The sequence below is a fragment of the Siphateles boraxobius genome, unplaced genomic scaffold (assembly GCF_051911475.1).
Source record: "Siphateles boraxobius isolate OS27281-9 unplaced genomic scaffold, OSU_SipBor_1 8, whole genome shotgun sequence".
Lineage (NCBI taxonomy): Eukaryota > Metazoa > Chordata > Actinopteri > Cypriniformes > Leuciscidae > Siphateles > Siphateles boraxobius.
The window spans coordinates 13487721-13494939 of record NW_027509208.1 but is presented as its reverse complement, the minus strand read 5'-3'; the positions used below and the strand labels follow the sequence as shown (position 1 = coordinate 13494939).

Here is a 7219-nt window from a genome sequence, read left to right as displayed (position 1 = left end):
AATCCGCTAGCTGCCCGCCCCATAAGTATGCCGTCCAAAAACCGCGTCTCTGTAGGCAGCCTAGGCTCTGAGATGTGCACACAAAAACAAATGGGTACAACCACCACTTAGGGATGTCGCGATAACCGCAATAATGCATTACCGCGCTACTGACAGGCCAACCGCAGAGGAATGCAAGTAACCACAGCAACCGCGAACCGCGTTTTTTTTTTTTTTCATAAGGCCACCCTTCGTGGTTCGTACCATGTGTATTGAATGTTAAATAAGTTAATAATGATAACAAGACTGTTTATCATGGTGATTTGTACAGAGGATTCGTGGATTTGGACTTAAGCCTAACAGACAGTGAATGTGATCGACTGAGCGCGTGCGATTACCTGCGTCTGTCTTTGGAGTCAAGTCATGTATATTCGTGAAAAGATTGCCGTTTCCAAGGAAAGCGAAATATTTGTCGTAGGCTATTATCCTTTTAACGTGTAAGGGTATTTACCATGAATGGTGTCAGCGCTGGTCAGCATTAGGCTACACAGCGCGAGGAAGCCGTGGGGGGAAAGCACCGAGTCACGCATTGAATCAATGCCATTCGTCTCTATTAAGTGAAGCATTGCTCAGCTTTGCCCAAAAGTGAAGCATTGCTGGCCAGCTGAGCCTTGAAAAGTGGAGCTCAAAGTTAAACAATAATTAACACCTTGTTTCATTACATCTATCATTTAAGGAATCAGCTTTTTTGTCACGCTGAGTGACAGTCTTTCAATGCGCAGAGACGCTGTTTAGTTTCGGTTACATTGGTTACATTGTTTTTGTGTATGCTGACCACATCATAACACGTATTTATATAGCAACAAATAAATATAAATAAATAAATGGCGGTAAAACCGCATATCGCGCTATTGAGCCACTCAAAATTACCGCAAGGGAAATTCCTTCACCGCGACACCCCTACCACCACTCAAAACCAAAATAAACAGTGTTCCAACCAATCACTGACAGGGGCGGGTGTTCCTCCGATTTCGCATCCAGCCGTGCACGAGCGCAAAACCTCACAACACCCGCCCCTGTCAGTGATTGGTTGGAACACTTTATTTTGGTTTTGAGTGGTGGTTGTACACATTTGTTTTTGTGTACAGATCTAAGAGCCTAGGCTGCCTACAGAGACGCGGTTTTTGGACGGCATGCTTATGGGGCGGGCAGCTAGCGGATCGTTAGGAAAGATTAGACATTTATTTTTGGGCCTGAAATCACTGATACAACCTTTAAAGTAACATAATAATTCCTTTCCAATCCTAGTAATATTATACTTAGGGTAGTATAGTAATTTTAGTAGGTGTAGGTTAATACTTAAACGGTTATTAAAGTGAGTGTTCATTTTAATTAGCATGTGAGATAGAGACATATAGTTAATATATGTTACTTTATTTTAGCTATACAGACATTGTGTGGTTATTATAAATTAAGTAAAGTACTATTAGGAATAAAAATAAACATGTAATAAGAAGTTAGTAATTTACATTGGTGCATTAATTAATAACAGAAAGAGAGATCTTTCGCCAAATAGGAATTCGGGGAGCGCACTTCAATAAAATAGCTAAGACACGCTAAGGGGGCGCTACATGGGTCTTTGTTCCAAGAGTGCTCATTTGCAAGTGCACGCTGGATGGGTGGTAGCTTGATGAAGAACTATAAAAGATTCTTGTAATGCTAATGTTGTGGTTATCGACATATCATGTACACAGTCATTTCTATCTTCAAAGTACTAAGTTATAGAGATCAAACACCGCGTTGGTGGGGTTACATTGACCGTTTGTTCCACCAAAATAATCCACAGCATCAAAAGAATAAAGGTTAATAGAATTAAAAGACACTACACAAAACAGTAAATCATTCACACAATTTCCTGGCGGTGCATGTTCATTTATAGATCCGTTCGTTTATTAATTAATGCAGCAAAGTTTGTTTCAAAGTCTGTTTCTGTCTTCTGTCTTCACATTCTTTCAAAGCAATAAAACAAACTTATCTGATTGTAGTCATAGTCAGTGTTGGGAAGGATACTTTCAAAACGTATTTCGTTACAGAATACAGAATACATGCCCAAAAATGTAATTTGTAACGTATTCCGTTACGTTACTGTAACGGGGGGAATGATGACAGAAGATGCAAGTGCAGAAAACCAGATTTATTGAACACAGAATGAAGGTGGTGAGAAAACACAGTCCAGAGCACAATGGTAGCGCAGGGGCAGATGAGCAACCCGACAGTCCGTGATGCGATGACACCCGATGATCCGTGAAGTGAAGAGAGCCACCTGATAATCCGTGAAGTGAAGAGAGCCACCCGATAATCCGTGAAGTGAAGAGATGAGACAGAATCCTCCGATGACGGCAGGCAGACAGGAACTCAACACGACGGCAGGCAGACAGTAAACTCAACACGACTCCAAAACAGGAACGGGAACACCAGACGAAGAACAAACAGCACAGGATACATCCAACAACGATCTGACAAACACAAGACGAAAGACCAGGGTATAAATAGAGATCGCTGATCAGGATCAGCTGGCGCTGATGACAATCAGTGGCTGATCAGCGACCACGCCCCTACTAACGAGCAGCACAAACACAGCGCGAGAAAGAGTCAGTGAATCAATGAACCGTGACATTACCCCTCCCCCTAGGAGCGCCTCCTGGCGCTCCCAGGAGGACCTACCTGTTGATTGTAATCATCAATAAGGGATTGATCCAGAATGTCCCTGGCAGGTACCCAACTTCTCTCCTCCGGAGCGTAACCTTCCCAGTCCAGGATTCCAGGCTAGAAAAAACTGGTGGCTGGTACCCTAAGCTACACTCAAACGGAGATAGGCCCGTAGATGACACTGGTAACGAGTTGTGTGCGTACTCCACCACTGAGAGTTGCTGACTCCAGGAGGAAGGATTCTTAGACACCAAACATCGCAACACTCTTTCCAAATCTTGGTTGGCTCTCTCGGTTTGCCCATTGCTTTGGGGATGGTAACCCGAAGATAGACTGACAGTCGCTCCCAGTAACCTACAAAACTCCTGCCAAAATTTGGACACGAATTGGGAACCCCTGTCAGAGACCACGTCAGTCGGGAGGCCATGTAGACGAAAAACGTGATCTAAGACAGCCACCGCTGTCTCCTTGGCAGAAGGTAATTTGGGCAAGGGGATAAAATGAGCCGCCTTCGAGAACCGGTCCACTACGGTCAAAACGACCGTTTTGCCCTGGGAGGGTGGGAGGGCGGTGATAAAATCTAGCGCTATATGGGACCAGGGTCTCGAAGGGACAGACAGCGGTTGGAGTAACCCATCCGGGGGTCGATTAGAAGTCTTACCAGTGGCACAAACCGAGCAAGCCAAAACAAAACTCCGAATGTCGCGAGCCATTAATGGCCACCAGAACCGTTGCTTGACCAAAAAACTGGTGCGGTTTACCCCTGGATGACATGCTATGCTGGAACAGTGACCCCATCGAATAACGTCGGACCGAACCCCCTCTGGCACAAACAATCGACTCGGTGGGCAACCGGGCGGAGGCATTACCCCTTCTAAGGCAGTCCTGACCTTCGATTCGACCTCCCATGTGAGTGTGGAGATAAATAGTGTCTCAGGTAAAATGCACTCGGGAGTAACCGGGCGTTCGGATTGGTCAAAAATACGAGATAAAGAATCGGGTTTGATGTTTTTAGACCCCGGGCGGTACGAGAGTGAAAAATCAAAACGACCGAAAAAAAGTGCCCAACGAGCCTGCCTGGAGTTGAGTCTTTTAGCAGATCTAATATATTCCAGGTTCTTATGATCAGTCCAAACGATAAAAGGTACCCCCGACCCTTCTAACCAATGACGCCACTCCTCCAGCGCTAACTTGACTGCCAACAACTCTCTGTTACCAATGTCATAGTTACGTTCAGCAGGCGATAAACGATGGGACAAAAACGCGCAAGGGTGCATCTTGTCGTCTGTGGAAGAGCGCTGGGAAAGAACTGCACCTACCCCCACCTCTGATGCGTCGACCTCCACCACAAACTGACGTGATGAATCAGGGGCAATCAAGATGGGAGCTGAACTGAAGCGGCTCTTGAGTTTAGCGAATACGGCCTCGGCTGTATCGGACCACCTGAACGTCGTTCTGGGGGAGGTCAAGGCAGTCAGAGGAGCGGCTAGTTGGCTGAAATTGCGAATAAAACGCCGATAGAAATTGGCGAACCCCAGAAACCTCTGTAGGGCCTTACGGGAATCTGGGCTTGGCCAATCCATCACAGCCTTAACCTTGTCAGGATCCATGCGCACTCCCTCAGACGAGATGATGTAACCTAAGAAAGGAATAGACTGTGCATGAAAAGCGCATTTCTCCGCCTTGACAAAAAGCCCATTCTCTAGCAACCTCTGAAGCACTCGTCTGACGTGCTGAACGTGTTCCTGGAGAGAAGAAGAAAAAATCAATATGTCATCCAGGTAGACATATATGAACTGGTCTACCATATCTCTCAGCACGTCATTGACGAGTGCCTGGAAAACCGCTGGGGAGTTCGACAGCCCGAACGGCATGACCAAGTATTCAAAATGGCCCCTAGGGGTGTTAAAAGCGGTTTTCCATTCATCCCCCTTCCTAATGCGAACCAAATGATATGCGTTACGTAAGTCCAATTTTGTGAAGATGGAGGCTCCCTGCAACCGCTCGAAGGCTGAAGACATCAACGGCAAAGGATAAGTATTCTTTACCGTGATGTTGTTCAACCCTCGGTAATCAATACACGGTCGCAGAGACCCGTCCTTCTTACCAACAAAAAAGAACCCCGCCCCCGCCGGAGAAGAGGAAGGACGAATGAATTCGGAAGCTAGAGAATCAGAAATGTATTTCTCCATGGCCTCCCTTTCTGGGACAGAAAGCGAGTATAACTTGCCCTTAGGCGGAGACGTACCTGGTATAAGATCTATAGCACAGTCATAGGGACGATGCGGAGGAAGAGAAGCAGCCCGAGACTTACTGAACACTCCCTTCAGGTCGAGATACTCCGCGGGCACGTTAGACAGATTCACCGACTCCTCCTGCAAGACAGAACTGGACACCGAAGAACAAGCAGACATTAAACAAGACGCATAACATTGGGTGCTCCAAGCAGACACAGAGTTATGGCCCCAGTCAACCCTGGGATTGTGCTGGGTGAGCCAGGGATGACCGAGGACCACTGGAGTGTGAGGACAGTCCAGGAGTAGAAATGAAAGTTTCTCTGCGTGGTTGCCTGAGGTTATGAGTGTCAGATGATCAGTGGTGAGTGTTATGACTGGAAGTTCTTGTCCATTGAGTGCGTTGACAGAGATGGGATTCGTGAGTGGTGTGATGGGAATTTGCAGCTTACGTGCTAACGACAAATCCATGAAATTCTCCTCGGCCCCAGAATCCAGAAGTGCTTGACAGTTGTAGAATCGGGTTGCCCATTGCAGTCTCACCGGGAGGAAAGTAGAGGAGGTCTTGCTGGTGGAGATCCCGCCCGACAGTAGCCTCCTGCTTACTGCCGGGCCCGATCTTTTACGGGGCAGGTGTTAATGAAGTGACCGGTACCTCCGCAGTAAAGGCATAACCCCCGGGATCTCCGTCTTTCCTTCTCCTCCCGGGAGAGCCGAGCTCTACCCACCTGCATGGGCTCGTGATCGAAGGTGGGGCTGACCGTATCCCCGCCACTGGCTCGAGAGGGTCCGAAGGTCTCCGGAGTCAGGGTCCTGCGGGAATGCTGTTCCACCCGCTGTAAGCGGGCATCCACCCGCAGGGCCAGCTCGATCAGTCCGTTGAGATCCTTCGGGAGATCCAGGGCGTAGATCTCCTTCTGGATACGGTCAGCCAGCCCATGCAGGAACATGTCCCACTGCGCTTCCTCGTTCCAGTGACACTCTACGGCGAGGGTACGGAACTCGATCGAGTAGTCGGCGACTGATTGGTTCTCCTGGCGAAGATCAGCTAAACGGCGTGCAGCCTCTCTTCCAGCCACCGCCCGATCAAACACCCTCTTCATCTCAGCCGAGAGTGTTTGGAACGAGGAACAGCATGGATCGTTATTCTCCCACACCGCCGTTCCCCACAGGGCTGCCCGTCCGGACAGCAGGGTGAGTACCAGAGCCACCTTGGTTTCCTCAGTGGCAAACGTCTGGGGCTGCAGGGCAAAAAACATGGAACACTTCGTTAGGAATGCCCTGCAAAACTGTGGCTCACCATTATACCTCTCAGGGGCAGGTAATCGAGGCTCCGGTGGATGGTTGGTAGGAGAGGGCGTGGGGAGAGTCGGCGGTGTGGGTGACGCAGTGGGAGTCGCTATTTGTTGGAAGCGCTGGGTGAGCTCGGTCACCTGCGCTACCAAGGCTTGCACGGCCCGACCAGTCAGGGCTAGATTTTCTTCCTGCTGGTCCATCCTTGTGGCGTTCCTAGAAAGGAATTCGCTGAGCTCCGGGGTTCTCGCTGCATCCATGGTGTGTCAGATCGTTCTGTAACGGGGGGAATGATGACAGAAGATGCAAGTGCAGAAAACCAGATTTATTGAACACAGAATGAAGGTGGTGAGAAAACACAGTCCAGAGCACAATGGTAGCGCAGGGGCAGATGAGCAACCCGACAGTCCGTGATGCGATGACACCCGATGATCCGTGAAGTGAAGAGAGCCACCTGATAATCCGTGAAGTGAAGAGAGCCACCCGATAATCCGTGAAGTGAAGAGATGAGACAGAATCCTCCGATGACGGCAGGCAGACAGGAACTCAACACGACGGCAGGCAGACAGTAAACTCAACACGACTCCAAAACAGGAACGGGAACACCAGACGAAGAACAAACAGCACAAGATACATCCAACAACGATCTGACAAACACAAGACGAAAGACCAGGGTATAAATAGAGATCGCTGATCAGGATCAGCTGGCGCTGATGACAATCAGTGGCTGATCAGCGACCACGCCCCTACTAACGAGCAGCACAAACACAGCGCGAGAAAGAGTCAGTGAATCAATGAACCGTGACAGTTACTCAATCTGAGTAACGTATTCTGAATACTTGGATTACTTCCACATTGAATTGCATTTTATATGTGTAGGAATGCGGCCATCAAATCCTGCTTGCTAAAAAGACCTATTCTGGTGTGTTTTTCTGTTCCAACTGGCTGAATGTGTTAGGCCCATGTCTCCCTGAAAGTGCAATATATTATAATTTGCTATAGAA

At 48.3% G+C, this 7219-nt stretch overlaps 1 long non-coding RNA gene across 1 annotated transcript; it reads right to left on the bottom strand.

Annotated features, from left to right (window-relative positions):
- Positions 1-2158: 2158 nt before the first annotated feature.
- On the bottom strand, positions 2159-7006 carry LOC143729736 (uncharacterized). Its single transcript, XR_013200057.1, has 2 exons — positions 6762-7006; positions 2159-2421 (listed from the first exon to the last, which is right to left on the bottom strand). It is a non-coding gene; the product is annotated as an uncharacterized LOC143729736 (long non-coding RNA).
- Positions 7007-7219: the final 213 nt, after the last annotated feature.